General features: G+C 40.1%; 1 long non-coding RNA gene across 6 annotated transcripts in view; it reads left to right on the forward strand.

Moving 5' to 3' along the window:
• LOC133265842 (uncharacterized) overlaps positions 1 to 16,211 on the forward strand; it is a 113,944-nt gene that overhangs the window by 61,730 nt on the left and 36,003 nt on the right. Inside the window, exon 9 of one of the 6 annotated variants that reach the window (XR_009742149.1) lies at positions 6,314 to 6,600. The exons of 3 other annotated variants lie outside the window; for them this stretch is intronic. This is a non-coding gene — a long non-coding RNA (uncharacterized LOC133265842). Of the gene's footprint in view, positions 1 to 3,504; positions 5,040 to 5,080; positions 6,278 to 6,313; positions 6,601 to 16,211 lie in introns of those variants that run through there. 2 more of the 6 variants (XR_009742147.1, XR_009742150.1) reach the window with 2 other exon arrangements.

Raw genomic sequence — 16,211 nt, forward strand, 5'->3', positions numbered from 1 at the left:
ATCATAAAGTGTAACTAAACTTAGTCAGCATACTGTGACCTGTCAGGGAAGGACTGATCCTATTAAAGCTCCACTGCGTGCGACCAAAGTACTTTAAAGAGAATTCTATAGATTTCAGTGTTTACTGACATCAGTGTGGCATGGGAGGAAGATTGGCTGCTATGTGGTGGTGTTTTCTTTTTTAAGAGAAAAAGAACGGCTTAGAAGAGCCACGAAAGCATTCCTGATTTATGCCGCTGTATTGGGGATGATGTGGTTTCTGGGACATACTGTCACTTGATTCAGCTTTCTGAATCAGGAAAAGGGGGATTTTGATTTACCAATCAATTCTTTTCAATTAAAATACATAAAGCTGCTTGTCTTCACTGCAATTTGGATCGACTTCAGTTATGAGGAAAGAATTGGGCATTAACTGTCCCTTATAGATTAGTAGCGTGTAAATCTGGATTAATTCTAGCAATCTGAGGGAAGCAGTACAAGGATATGTCTCACTTGAGTGCATGGTCTTTATGCCTTTGCACTCCTACATTGATAAACAGATGCTGTACAGTTGTATTGATAAAGAGTTGCTGTGCAGTTGTATAGCAAACACCAGACAAGAAACTTTTTAATATCAGTTTAAATTAAAACAACTTGTGCTTTTAAAGGGAGGAAGAGGTTCTTTGTAAAGCACAAATAAATTCTCCATCTCTCTCTGCGACGACGTCACTAACAACTCATTTAAACTCTTCTCATAAAAAGAACGTTTCTTGTTCTAACAAGAAGTTTTGCAATCTGGAGCAACATGTTACTGATTGGGGAGTTTGGATCTCGGCTGCTCCTGAATGTCTCCAGATTTAATTCCAGTCATGCCAGTGCTGTTGTTGCCAATTTGCATAAAGGAAGTAGAATATACTTCAGAGAAATCAGTGTTACTGAACTATTATTTGATTAGAAAAATAGAAGTAGAACCTCCTTTTGTCCTTAGCATCAGTACTCTTGTGTCTTTTTGCCATTGAAAATGTCTGAAGCAGGCGAAATCAAAGCTGTGTGACTGGTATTACATTTCATGAAAATATCTCTTGGTATCGTTTCCTTTTGTGGGTTCACCTGTTTGCATGGCTTCTGCACTATGTGGGGTGAGAGCATTGTGCCTGAGATAGCCCAGGATGCAGTAAAAACGTTGTAAAATACATTAGCCTGCATTTGAAATCAGAAAGAATCCTTGCTTTATGCACAGGGAGTACAAAGATGGGTATAACACTACTGTTATCTGAAGGAAAAACAGAGTGATCAGAATGGATAATAATTCTTCAATTAAGTGACAGATAAAACTTTAATTAAGACAGCCTACTTGAGGCTCAGGATGCTTCATGTGTGACTAATTCTGGCTGGCAAAAATATTAATGTTAATAAACTTCAATTATGAAGTTTTTCCTTGTAGCTGAGAAGATAGCTGCTGCACATCAGTGTGTGCACATGTTTATGTATATATGTGCATGTAGGACATCTATGGACAAAGCAGGAGGGTTCTCGCATATCCCTCAGTATTGAATGTGAAGTCTGTTGTCTAAGAAACGTGTCTAAACACACACATGCATGGATTTCTCAGTGTTATAGGGTGCACTGAGCATATATAAGCACCAAAACCCCGGTGGTTACATGACTGATTTGTACCTGAGGCTGCATCCAGCACTTTTCAGTGGTTCACCAGGTAGGCGCAGATATGGGTTTCTTTCATTTTCATGCGTCTAAAGCGAGGTCAACCGGGCCAGGAAAACCTGGCCCCACTGCTTCAAGCTTCTAACAGCCCTGGGGAGAGGTTGCAGCTCTGACTTTCTCCTCCAGCTGAGGTATCAGGGGTTAATTCCACCTTTCAGAGCCCTGGAGCTTCCCCATGGCTTGCAGCAGCAAGGGACAGCACAACTGCTTGTCCTAGAGCCAGATCAAACTGAGGTCAAAAGCATAACTCATCCTCCAATTCTGGGGGACTAAGGTTACAGGAGAAGTGCTAAATGGCAGAATCAGCTGCATGTAGTGGCTACTTAAGATTATTTTAGCCCTGTGGCTTGAGCGTTTGGGTTACATTTTAGCAACCAAGATGACCATTCTTTACAGATATTAAGAACTCAGGGCCTTGTGAATAGTGGAAAATTTAACATTTCATGGATATCACAACTCGCGTTCTTTTTTCAGTAACACTAGTGTGTTGTAATTCTCTTTTTGCCCTCTGTTATCCTCTTACACTGCCACAGAATGTACTTTCATCTTTTGGAAATGACCCCTTAATGTAGTGGCTAAAACTTAATTTAGGGTATTTTGTTCTGAACAGTGTGAGTTTTGTTTCACAGGAATAACACTGGGATTCTGTGTTTGGTTTTTTTTATAGTGACTTTTAGAGTAAATATACAGTTTTGTAAAGAAAATGATCCACTTTTTTTCACCCTCAGTGCTCAATCTGCAAACTCTGCCTAGCCTTGCATACCAGGCTGCGTTCCTCCTGAGGTGTGAGCTCTTGCTAACAACACAGATTCCGATATCGCATCCTTCCAGTGATGGCTGTGTTGCCTCTTTCATGCTAAACCAAACATAAAGTAATTAGAACTGAATTTTCATTGCAAAATATGGAAAGAAACATGACTCTAAAGCACTCTGGAAAATTCTTTTGAAGAAACAAACTGCTTTTTCACATCGGAGTTGTTTTTTCTTTTCTCAGAGTAAAGCAGAACTTTGAATTTTGAATGAAGTTTACCCTCTTGTGTGGGCCCTAATATGAAAGTTGTTATCCCCTTTCATCCCTCGGAAGCTTCCAAACCATGTTTAACTGGAACATCAGGGGCTGTCACTTCAACTGGCCAGAATGATTTCAGTTCCAAACACTTTATAAAGAAATGCAAGAGCAGATGCTTGTTTCTTTTTATTGTCTTAATGTCTAATTTACTTGACTGTAGTAGCTACAAAGGACTTTTTCCTGCATTACTATAACTTTTAAACCATTTTTCCTTTGGTTATCAAAGTTTTCTTCCATTTCAGCTACTGATTTTATTGCCTAATGCTGGCAATACTCAGTTATCTTTATCTCATCTGATCTATGCTTTTTGAGTTGCAAAAGACCACAGCCACGATTCAGCCTAAGAAGATAAACTAAAGTAATTCAAGCCCAGTGAATGGTTTTATTCTCTTGTGTTCATACTTTCATAACTTACTACTTGTCTGATCCATTTTCAGCTGTAATGTACATATAATCAAGCTTTTCAGACTTCTCGCAAGAAAAGCTTTTGTTCACTGCGCAGTAATCAGTATTAAAGGCCTCTAAAATGGTGAAAGTCAATGATAGTGGCGCATTGTCCAGATCCATTGTTGTTGATGAAGCGAACTGATATTGCTGTGAAAGACCAATTTCATCTCAAAGTTTTTTCATCTGTGATGATCACAACATTTTTCACGTATTGTTCTTCACAATCATGTAAGCTGGTACCCACCTCTGATATTTCATTCTAGCTGGGTTTGCTTTTTCTTCCCCAGAATAACTACAGAATGATTTGATGGCTTGGCAAAAAGCATTGAATGGTCTCAATCCATTAATGGAGCCTCTACAGACACCATTATCTATGGGCTATATATATTACAGCATTTGAATCGGTGAAGATAAGTCTTATGGCAAGAAGCTAGTTGATCACAAATATGATTGTGCCACTATTAGATTTTAAACCTAAAAAGAGCAGCTCTTTAAAAAACAATGAGGAGTGAACTGGTCAGATTTTTTTTCCTAGGGGAGCACTGTACCTTATGCTTAATTATAATCCTAAAACTGGTTACAGAGATTTCAAATCCTTTAACATTGAGCTTGTGATTAGATGCTTTGGTGTTTGAAATTGTTAAGGAGTCAATGTATTCTCCTAATTTTTAAATGTTTATTTTGACACATTGCAAATTAAGTTTCTATCTGGGGTGTCAGATAGGAACAAGATCCTTTAAATTTTACAGTCACCATTTAATATACAGCTTGTGATGGTCTCTTCTGCTTTATGGCCTGCTAACTGAAATGCCAGTCAACATTTGGATCCACCACAAAGGTGGGGAGCATCCTCACATCAGCCAAAGCTGTCCAATGGAGGAAGAAAATGCTAACTGGAATTTCTGGCTTTGCTCTGTTTGCCCTAAGGGTGTCCAGCTGCTGAAATACAGGCTTTTATTAGTTTTACCGCTTTATGAAGCAGCTTTGAAGATAGTTGATTTTGGGGCACTTTTTTGACTGGGATACCAAATGGAAGTCCTTCCAGAAGCTGGCATTCACAATGAATTGTATCAGACACAGAGTTTTACCTTGATACGGTCCTAAACCATATTTAGGTGTAAACACTGCTACTTTTTAAACTAAGTCAAAAGGTATTAGGTACAATGGCTTTTGTTAGATCCCATAGTAAAGCTGGAAAAACCAGACAGCTATTGGGCATTGGAAGCTTTCCTTATGTCTGAGACACAGCAGCAGACTTAGCTAAATACAGCTGAAAATAGTTGCCACATGTTAACTGTATTAGTCAATTAGACGGTTGCTGACAGGGAAATGGTTGGTATCCATGAGAAGAGAATAAAGCAAAAACTTCTCTTCAGATTTTCTTATTTCTATCTTTTGTTTGAAATAAATATGAAACACCTATTTCCTCATTTTTCCTTTTTCTTTCCTCTAAAAGAATACATAGTGGTTTGGATTTTTTCCATCTTTTTTCTCCTGCCTTTTGCACTCCTCATCCTTCTCCCTATTTTTGGACTAACTCTTCCAAATCTTTAATTGTGGAGGAGTTACAAAAGAGAACAAAGGAAAATTGAAACTCTCTAAAGTGGTAGAGCTAGTTTCATTTTTCTTTCTGCTGCTATAACTTTTCCAAACCAAACTGAAATTTTGGATATCATTCACTTTATTCAACTAAAGTAACAAAAAGGAAAAATGAAAGGAAATGGACAGAGAACGCAAGTAATTCCAGCACTTACAAAAATATCATGTAAACTGCAGAAATAATTATATTTTGTACCTTGTAAAGGGGAAAACACTTGAGTTTTGCTTTTTGTTTTTTAATGAAAACGTTCTTTCATTTTTCAGCTGCTCTGAGAAATCCAAAGACTTTAGTTGTTTTCATCACTACTGTTACTGCATTTCTTCTTGTCTTGGATCTTGCTTTTACAAGATGCTATCACTGCTATGCTGTGTCTCTTCTGAATTAACTGGGCTTTTCAGCTGCATATTTTAAGACTACATGAGTCAAACGTTCATTGGACTCATCAGTCATCAGCCCCATATATCACTAATGCCAACTTTGATACTAAGATGACTCATGTCCTAATTATTTTGAATAACAAGTGTGCTCTTGTGGTAGGACAATATGATTTTGCTTGCTACAGAATGGATCAGTAGAAAGTGGCCACATAATGCAGGCTTGCAAAATGGTCATGAAAATGCATGTTGGTACAAAATTGCTCACTCTTCCTTATTTTCACAAGGATGATATTTTTTTCCTCCCCTTCAATGGGTCCATTAAGCAACCCCTGGCTCTCTGTAGATAACAAGTACTTGAAAGTTTAAACCTGATAATAAAGTACATGCTTTTAAGTTACTTATATGCTATAGAATAATGTCACTTGTAATGTGCTATAAAAAATAACTACGCAAATGATTCACCAAAGAGGTTATACTTATAATATTCTTTTTTTGTGGAATCTCAGGCAATCCTGGTGAGATAGAGAGCATACTGACATTCATGACAGGGGAAAATGTGAAGCCTGTGGAGACTACTGAGCTATGCTGGGCTGTATATCATAGTGACTTCAGTGGTGGCATGTCATTTTCAGAGCATGGCATAGGAATTAAATGCTTTGGACTGTAACTGCCTTTCCTATCCCAGTTTAAACCAACTCCTAAATGATTCAATACCCCAAGAATTTGCCAAGAAATAGGTGGTGCTGATCTTTGGTCTTCTTCAAATAGTCTCGTATCAGTAAGCAAGCTACTTTAGAGCATCTTTATGCTGCTCTTTAGCTCACTGAAGACTTTATCTATATTTACATCAAACGCAGAAAGCTACCTCTTATTTGCAATCTTTAGATGTTACTGAAGTGGTTATGTTATAACAACATCTATCAGATTTATGTGACCAGGAAGGCTATTGTGCAGTTGTTTCCCCCACCTCTGTATCTTGTAGTTACATGTTGTTAGGTGGAATTATTTACCTGTTTTACAACCGTTTTGTTCCCATCAGCTATACTACTACTTCAAGAAGCAATGCGCAAAGTGTTATTTCTGAGTTAGAGTCTTTGGAAGTTTTTCTTTTACTCTGAGATATGAAGTTATCCAGGCTATCCATGTTGTAGGCGGGAGGCCACGAAATGCTTGGCAAAGTTATGCCCCAAATCCCCATCAACTGAATATAAACGGTTTCCAAGATGAAGTTGCCTATTTCAGATCACATGGAAAACTGAGGAAGGTAAAACAGAGGAGCATGTGGACCACACAAAATGTAAACAGCTAGCTGATCTTTGGCCTGATCCAAACAAATGCTGTTGAAATCATTGAAAATATGCCAATTGACTTCTGTGGGATTTACAGCAGGTTCTAAGTTGGCAACTCCCTTTCTAGCAAACAAATCTTGTCTGCTTTTACATTTCAGGATTATAGTTAATCAAGTTACTGAGACAGAAATGTCTTTGGCATGAACATGCTTCTCTGTTTCTTTTCCCTGCAACTAATGATGTTTCTCTAGAAATTGCTTCCAAAAAACTCAAAGGCCAGTATTTAGATAAGCAATATCAAAATGCTTCAGCATTAAGCTGTGATAAGTATTTCCTCCTGTTTTTTGTAAGAACGAAGGTTTTACACAAGCCATGAGTCTTTAACTTTCACCAAGTTAAAAAAAGGTTTAGTAAAAGGATTTTGTGCCCTTTTAACCCACAATAACCAGAGTGCATCCTGTGTGACCATTCATTACATATGAAATGGCTGTAATTTATACCAAATGGGGTAGGTGAATTCAAACAGAAAGATACCATTGATGATAAAAAGATAACACTTCTCTGTAACAGATGCTTCATTTTATGATGGAAATGGGGAAGCTGAATGCTGCAGGTGCCGGGCTGACACTAGGCCTGTGGAGAATCATTAGAGCCTCCTCAGAGATCTAGGTTTACTCTGTGTTTAATCAGCCACAGTCAGAAGAAATGGCTTCATTTCAGCTTGATGAGAGCCAGATTACAAAAGGAAGATAGATGGCCAATAAGGTTCATCACTATAAGCATATTGTCTTAATTTGAAGAAACAAGCTGGCATTCTGTGCTGAGGAAAAGTGAAGTGCAATATGGCTAGTATCAAAGCCTAGCTATTTCAAGTCTCTGTGCTCCCCACAATGAAAATATTCTGGCAGCTCTTCCTTTGACTAAAATATTAAAGAAATACCGCACACACAACAAATGACCACATTTACTCATGAGATATTGCCGCTTTGCGTTCCCAAACGCTGAAGCCTATTGTAGTAGTTTTGCTCATCTTAACAGTTCTCCAGCCGCTTATTTATACTTATGTATATTATAAACATAAATATATGTGTGTGTATACACAAGTGAAAAGGTTTGAACTGACTATTGATCAAAAAAGGTCTCTGAGCATAATATGAACACACACCTCCTAAAAGGGTCGCGGTGTAGCCATCTATCATGACTTCCCACAACAGCCATGGGGACAATGAGACTGTCAGCTGGGGCTTGCCGTGATGGGGGATGGGACTTTAAAAAAGGAACCCAGACCAAGGAACTCATTCACACAAAAGATAACCAAAACTAGAGGTCTTTGCTTTCCGAATGAAACACGGGATTCATTGCTATTGCTTAGCTTTTCCTTAGTGCTGTTCTTTTTTTTTCCTCCTGTGCATAAACTGATTTTTTGTATAAGCTATTTCTTTGGCGCTCTCCAGGAGAAAGAGTGCTCCTTCAAGCCAGGGTTGCTGTCAGGAAAAAAGTATGGGAGCCTAACATGACAAAGGGAGCAGCATAATTTTTACTGTTTATTTTACAGTAGAATCCAGGTGGCTTCAGTAAAGTCAGAACCTTTTAGTATTACAAAATCTACAAATGCCTACAACTGTGTTTTTTTTTTCCAGCTTGTTTTGTATTGTGTGTCCATAGGAATTTTTTATGACAGATTTAAACACCGTAACAATAGATTTACCGCTCTAAATTATCCCTCACAGATCTCTTAAAGGAAGTTCTTTGCCCCAGGATTACCCAGATGGCTCCTGCAGAGCTTTAGGTGCAAAAATGCCGAGTATCATAATTATAGCTAGAGAAAGATGGGGACTAAATTAAAGGTAAACTGAGAATGGTAATAAATTAATCCCTGACCCAAAAGAATTTGTGGGATAAGAGCTTGATGCAAAAACAGCTGAGAGGAGGGAATGGTTAGGGAGGGGGGTGGGTTCTAACTTGCAAATGTCTTGGATTAAAATAAGAATTTTGTGCCTTAATGCAGGGGACAAAGAGGAACTGGTGGAAAATACGAAGCAGAGGCATGATAAAGTCAGAAGAGTTGGGCTATAAGTTGGTCTTAAACAGTAGTTTTAACAAAGGCCTGGAGGATATTGTGCTTTCTTTGAGGCATGCTATAGCAAAGTCACTCTAGCAGGAGAAATGGAAAAAAGATGAGCAGAGGACTTCCCAAAAACCAGGGCCTAAATATGTATTCTGAGACAAAAGGTATAATATGCAGAATAATAGTTTCGTTTTGCTTTTGTCCTTACACCCAGAACATGTCTGTTTCTTTTGCTCTTCCTTAAATTACTTCATAAAAAAAATCTAATTTGTTTTTTTCCACCTTCCTTTGTTCTAACTTCACCCATCGTTGCATGTTAAGATGAAAGCAAAGCAACTCCTACTGACTTTATAAGTCTGAAGGGAATTAGGAATTTGACTCATCAAAATTGTCTCTCCTCCCACACTTCCCCCCCCCCAACCTGAAACACTGAAGAAACACACTCCTTCATCCCTTTCGTGTTTTCCTAATGTCTATTTGGACTGAAAGCAGTGTGCTCACAAGCAACCAGCCGCTTTTAAACAGCTCAGGCTCCACATCTGTGTTTCTGCAGTACCTGCTATACTGCTAGTCTGAGACAGCTTGAACTGCCATCTTATTTTATGGCTGTACTGACACAATCCTGCAGTGAACCATGCGACCCCTGAAGTGTTTAGAAAGGTGCATTTGTGTAAGGGAGACTTCTTTTTCTCTGGAGTAAATCAGAGCCTCCCGGATAATCTTGCATGAGCATATTATTGACTGGTACCTTTCCTTAGGTAAGAAAGCCTTGCTTTTTGGAAAATGATCCTCTGAAGCATTCACAAAGTGGAGACTTAGAAAGCCTAACAATTGGTAGAAATATTATCATCAGCTATCATGGTAACATTATCCAGCCATTCCCACCCACAGATACACACACGCATGCTGGATTCTGGCTTAGAAAGCCCTGCAAATAATGCACTGTAGGTGTGTGGTCCTCAAAGTGTTTAAATGTTTGAGGACAAAGTGAGCAGGAACATCTTGTATCCACCAGCTGAAAGAGGGCTGGGAGAAGTGGGGGGTGGATTTCCCTGGGCAGATGATAATTCTCTATCCTTCTATGTGCTGCCAAACTACCTCAACTAGTGGGGGTTTATAAACTTCTTTGGTCTCGGAAGAGCAGATCTTCTAGTGTTTTTGGAACACATTAAATGCAGTACAATTAAACAGGAAAAAAATATATTCCCAGGGCCCTTCATTCCCTTCCTTTCCCCTGTCAAGATATTACTTAATTTAAATGCTGCTAAACTTAATAATGAAAGATGACATCCTCCGGTGTGTCAGAGCTCAGTGCCCAAGCAGAAAAGCATGAGTGGCTTTCTGCACTCTTGTCTTTGCTAAATTCAACCTGGAAAAAAAAACTAGAGCAAATTCAGGGATACTGTAATTAGCAGGATTTAAAATGGCCTCTTCAGGTCACTTTTCTTGGCCCAGAATTGCCCAAGAACTCAACACCTGAACTGAGGTGTGTCTGTGCCATCACATGGTGCCTGCAGTGTAAGTGCCACCAAGTTAATTAACCTGGTATATGCCACCCACAAGTACCCTATAGAAACCTGCCCTGTAGCAACATCTTTCCCTTACACACAGGATGCAAAGTGGGCAGAGCACAGGTTAGAGATAAATACCAGGATTTTGTGAATATAACAACCAGGGATTCTTGAGGAGGAGGAGGAAGGAAAGGATTTGGTGTTTGTTGAGGACCTTGTTGGGATGGTTTAAGGTGAGGGAAGTGACAGAAATGAAGGTACCTTCCACCTCCCCACAACCCTAGTACCCTGCGGAGGTGATGAACAGAGCAGATGAGCAGTGAACCTCGGTTCATTGCTTTCTTAAAACAAAATTAAGCCTTTTTCTTCCCTTTTCTAAAAATAAACTGTGTGTGAATCAAAGGGGGAAAAGAAAGGTAATGCACAAAGATACAGAGCAGCTTACTAATTAGTCTGAGGTGCTCTCAGTGCTCCTTTATATATGGAAGGGCTAAAAACGTAAACTACTGAGGTGACGTTTTTGCTGCTGCTGGGCCTTTGGAACCTTACTGCAATGGGCGGACTCCCTTTGCCTGGGTAACTCACTTGTGGTGTCATCCCAGTTGGGGTCACACAAAAACAAATGAAAGTTGCAGCAAACGATTTGAGGCTGGGGACTGGGATTTGTGCTGGATTTTGCAAGAAGAAGTATTTTCCCACAACATATCTGTTCTCTGGAGGTGAAATCTGGTGGGTTTGCCCTCACCTGTCCCTATTCTCATCAAAACCCTATGCCAAAGCCTGCTTGCAGGGGGTACTTCATATTCTCTAGCATAGCAGCCTTCACAGGTTTGCTGGTGCAAAACAAATGCCCTTCCTAACGTGGTCCCTCTTCTCTCTGGTCTCTAGCAAGGCAACCGGAGTTCCTACTCTGGAAAGCAAAGGTCGAGTGCTGCAAAGCATGACATTCACCTGGAAAAGGTCAAGGTCAGAGCCTGCCTGGCTGTAGGTTGGCATACCTTAATTACACCAGCCTAATGGCCTTTTTCTGTAGCTGGTGGAGTGGAACATCATGTGATGTCTATCACTGACTTCCCAGGTACCACTTATAGCTCAGTCGGGGATCTAAAAGCAAAGCTTGTGCTCCTCTCGGTCTGCAAGAAAGCACTTTAACTACCTTGACCTTGTGCCTCTGATACCAAATCTGGAACAAGGGGAACCTGTGATGCCCTAAGTTGCAAGTAGATGGTAACTGAACCTACTTTAGCAGCCCAGGGAGGAACTGCAGCAGTGTTTAAACCCAGTGACTGCTCTGCAGGCACATGCTGCCTGTGGGATAAGCTATTCATCTCTTTTAGCTATGTATGGCTGTAGTCATTGTTCTTTCACCTTTAGCTATGGAGGCTTACACTTTAAAAGAAAGAAAAAAGCAGGAAAATAACCTAAAGTATGCCTAAATTGGTAATGAAAGCAACTGGGGAGCACTGCATTTACGTGATGAAACACAAAAGTTGCATCTGTCTTGCGTAGCAAGTACCAAGAACAGGCTAAACTTCTCTCTTCAATGCAGTCAGCGACATTATGCTTAAGGTAGGCTAATTTCTATGCCTGTAACCTCTCTCCTCTAAATGGCTACTGTTTATCAGTTACAAGTTTTGGGGGGTTAGTAATTAGTTGTTTTGATGAAAGATCACAAGCTGAATGGTACCAAAAGGTACCAAAACAAACAGAGAGTCATTGTTAGTTTTGGATGGCTTCAGAAACTAGTTACTCTCTTAAATATGATTAAATCATGCAACACTTATAGAAAGCCATGGATGGCCATGCCTGGATCTATCGCTTGAATGCCATGTACCTCCTTTCCTGCTGTATGTCCCCTCATTTCCTTGCTAGGTAGAGGAAGGCTGGTAATTTATGACTCCTATTAATACAGTAGGCTGGATGTGTTGACAATATATCAATAATTATTTCTGGCAGGGCCCGAACAGTATAGTATGGGTCTCTGTAGGATGACTCATTTTACCAGAAGACAGATATGTGTGACCTGAGTTTTATGACAGATGTCAAATATATCGAAATGTGGTGTGAGGAAGATCATCTTATTGGCAAAGTAATGAGAAGCCAGTGGGAAGATTAATGTGAAAGCTGAATTGTGTGGTGCCTCCTTCACTCTGTGTTTTGATAAGTGATGCTGGGGCAGACGGGAAGGGGTTATCCTCTGCCTTGTGTGGGCCAGAAGTGGGAGAAGTTTGGAAGAGCAATAATATTAACCAATGTGACACCTTAACTTTCATAGGGAGATCAAAAATCAAACAGCTTTTTGAAGGGGAAGGAATTGTTGAGGGGGGTTGACAAATGCGACAGTGCGAGGGGAAAGGCCAGCTAACCAGAGAGCGTGGCCTAAATCTTTCAAGGTGACTGCTGTCGTGACAACTTAAATGGGTCTTATTTTCAGCAGTGCTAAGCCTCCCACCTCCTGAAAATCAAGCCCTTGTGTTTCACACTGGCTGCCACAGAGCGGGGATCAGCTGCCAGCATGGGAAGTGTAGGCTCAGAAATCCTCTCCTCCTGCAAAGCAAGCACGGTGAGGCTTTCTTTGCAGAGCTGGGCTATTTGCTGCTGGAAAGCAGTTCCATGGCTCAGGCTCACCCGCTCGAGCAGCTCAGTGATGACTTTGGTGTAGGCCACCGTGGTCCTCAGGTGCCATCAGAGCAGTGGCTACAAAGGGCTCGCCATCACATCTTTCTCCCTCCGCATCCCTTACCCTTGCCTCCTTGACTTTACTTTCAGATAAGAGCTCTAGATCCCAGCTTCACCAGGGATGCAGGCTGGCACTGCTTTTCTGTTCAAAGACCACCTCTTTTGTACGGAGAAGTCCAAAGGATTAATTGTCCCTCCACTCCTTGTTCCTTATGGAAAGATGGTGAGGAGCTGCCTCTTCAGGCAGTGAGAGAGGAAGCCTGATTTGTAGTGGAGGCAGGAAAAAAACCCATCTTGTAGCTTGATCATTTTTGATCCTGCAAAACCACTGTTAGCACTCCATGGGGAAGAAGTGGTTGTCTGTTACCCAAAACTGCAATGTTATCTGGGAGCAAGGTTTTTGGGAAAGCCTGTGCTGTAACGTGCAGGTATTTTTGTCTTGTTTGTGCAAAAAAGGCCCCTTTTGAAGTGACATGGGTGCTTCAATGTAATAACAAGGTCAAGCTTGAAGAAAGAAATTATATACTTTGAATAATTGAGCTGTATTTTTAGCCCTCATTTTGTGATCTGTGTCACATATATATACGTGTGTGTGTGTGGCTCATTTCCCTGTTCACCAGAGACACTTTTGCCATATTCAGGTTTGCTACCTAGAGAAGAGGCACATGGGCACTCGGTGCACTGAAGCCACCTCTTGACTTCTTTCAACACAAAAATGAGTTGCAGGGTTTTTCTTGCCTTCTCTTTTTCTTGGGAAGGTCATGATTATCATTTCACCATGAATATGACGATTTTCTTTCATTCAGCTCTAATAGTGGCACAAATTTAACTGTATTGTGCTAGCAGGCACTGATATATTAATTAAAATATAGTCTAATTATTTACCCTAGTTAGTTCATACAAATCTCAGTAGTGTAATCAGTGGACTCCCTTAAGGATTTTTGCTATATTCAGCAATAGAAATGATTTATCTTTTTTTACTCTACTAAGGAATACAGTTAATTTGGGGTTTTTACTTCCAGGGTGGTAGTTCAGTGGCCACCATGGCCCATGTCTATGCGGAGGGATTGTGCAGCCACAGTCACATTGACTGCTGCTGCTGGATAAAGGCTATAAAAAGTTATTGTAAGAACTGTTGCAATGGGGGGAAGCAAATCTTCCCAGCCCCACTTTGAGGAAATTCCTGACCTCGTGCTGGTTCCTTTGCGGTACATTTGGTCACACGTAGCCAGGATGGTTTCTGAGAAATGGTGCTCTGATATTCTTCAGTGTGAACAGATGTGGAACAATGTTTACACAGGGAAAATGTTCAGCCTGTTTCGTAAGGAAGGGAAAGGAATGCCTCCTAGCAAAACGGAGGCAGAGCGCTAAGATGATAGGGATCTGAGCCTGTTTTAAAAGGATAAGAGAAGCTGACATCTAGAGCTGCAACACAACTTGGGATGCCCAGCTTGTGTATACTTAGGACTTATTTGCTGCCAGGTGTTTGTTTTAAACACAGGTGGTATGAAAGTTGCAGATGGCATTGCTGAAAGGGGAGGAAAAAGCTTTCAAAGCAAAGAGGTGGAGGAGAGGAAGGATGAGGTGAAGTTGAGGAGGACCAAGACTGACCCAACCTGCAGCTTGCAGCCCTGTCAATCTCATAAATGTCTTTAGTGCCCCCCAGTCATCAGTCTTCAATCCCTGCCTCAAGAGCATAGAAAATTGATAAGAGTGGGTCAAGGATTCCTGTTTTTTCCTTCGTTTCTGGTTTTCTTTCCCTGCCAGTTCCTGCCTTCTCATCTCACCTCCACTTTTTTTTTCTCAACAAGAAGCATTGAAGAGAAGAAACTGCATCATCTAAGACACTGGAAGAGATAGCAATGCAACCCTATACAGCCCTTCATGCATGCTCTGCACTTAAAAAGTGCGTCCTTCCCCCTGTTGAAGGGAAGGGCTTGACAGATACAATTTGGGGTATTGAATACCAAGCCCAAGTTATCTGTTGTTGGTTAAAGTACTGTAGGTAGCACCTGTGAACCAAATTCTCTGTAGGAAGTGTAGCCCTCTTTAATTATATACTTCCTGCAAACAATCACTAAAAAGATCAAACAGGAATTAACACAAAAGCTGAAGAATCAGACTTCTCCAGTGAGACAGGGCAAGACTGAATAAAAACCTGCCTTAAACAGCAGAGTCATTAGTGTTCCTTGTAATGCAGCCTGAATCTCTTTGGAAATCAGGTACCCTTTAAGCACATTTTTCTCATAATATAACCAATACACCTTCTATTACATTTCCTCTCCCTGTTCTACTTCTGGTTTAACCATGTGTGAACCAGGCTAACATGATTAGACACCTTGTTTTTCACCAGCCATTTCTGTTTGCAGTCTTCCATAAAGTGCTTCAAATGAATTTTAATATGTTGATGGTACTTACTGGAGAGATTAATATTCATAATAAATACCCCTTAGAAATAATCTTCAGCAAATCCTTTTGACAGAGGAGTCAGGGCTGCTAACGACAATAACTACTACAAAATGCAATTTGGTCAATTACTTTAATTAAATTTCACTCTGTAATGTCTTCTCATTTATATAGTAAACTAATAGGGGGAAAGTACATCATCCTTATTTGCCTCCACTTAAACATCCAAAACTGTTTCCTTATGTTTTGTTTTAACATTTGCAGCTCTCGCAGCTTCTCGGAACAGTTAAGATAATTATGGGTTTTACAAATAAAACTTCTTCACCAAGAGAGGTTGAGACTTACTTTTGAATATGCTTTCCTAGAATAAAAACCTTGGCTGTGTAGATCCTAATCTGGTATTTACAGACTAGCTGATTTTGGATGGTGCCAGCATTCCAGAGTAAATGGTAAAAGTGTCTACATTTCATCAAATGCTTTTTTAATTATATTGTTTGAAATTGGAGTAAAATGGAACACAGCTGTCTAGAGATTTTGGTAGCATACAGGTTATAATGAACTCATGAGAAATAACAGCAGCAGTCTTTTTAATGCACTTTACTGCACTGAAGAAGGAATTTTACACTGTGGGCTACATTCTCAGCTGGAGTAAATTGCCATAACTCTGATTTCCTCACTGTATGACAGTCTGGTTCTAAGCCCCTTGCTTAAAAAAAAAATTGCACTCTTATTTTCAGCACTTCATATAGCAGAAGAGGATTTGGCCTGGTTTTATTATGGTGCAATTGTGTGTAAATATTAAGGTCATCTGTTATCTGGAAAAATGCATGAATTAAGTTAGAATCAGTAACTCTGATCCCACCCTGTATCAGTAAAATCAATAAAGCTCTATCTGTGAGCACCGTGAATACAACCATCATAATGCATGCGGGAGTGTAAAGCAAGCGTATATGCCAATTTAAGGGGTGGGGTGGTTTTGGGGAGCTGGTGCTGTAATTCTTCTGCCACCACATTAACAGCAAATAAAGCTTCAAGAGGGAGAAACAGCTCATTTTTTTTCAATT

Source organism: Pezoporus flaviventris, unplaced genomic scaffold (assembly GCF_033815535.1).
Source record: "Pezoporus flaviventris isolate CSIRO_AGI_PZ_B2104156 unplaced genomic scaffold, CSIRO_AGI_Pfla_v1 ptg000006l, whole genome shotgun sequence".
NCBI classification, from domain to species: domain Eukaryota; kingdom Metazoa; phylum Chordata; class Aves; order Psittaciformes; family Psittacidae; genus Pezoporus; species Pezoporus flaviventris.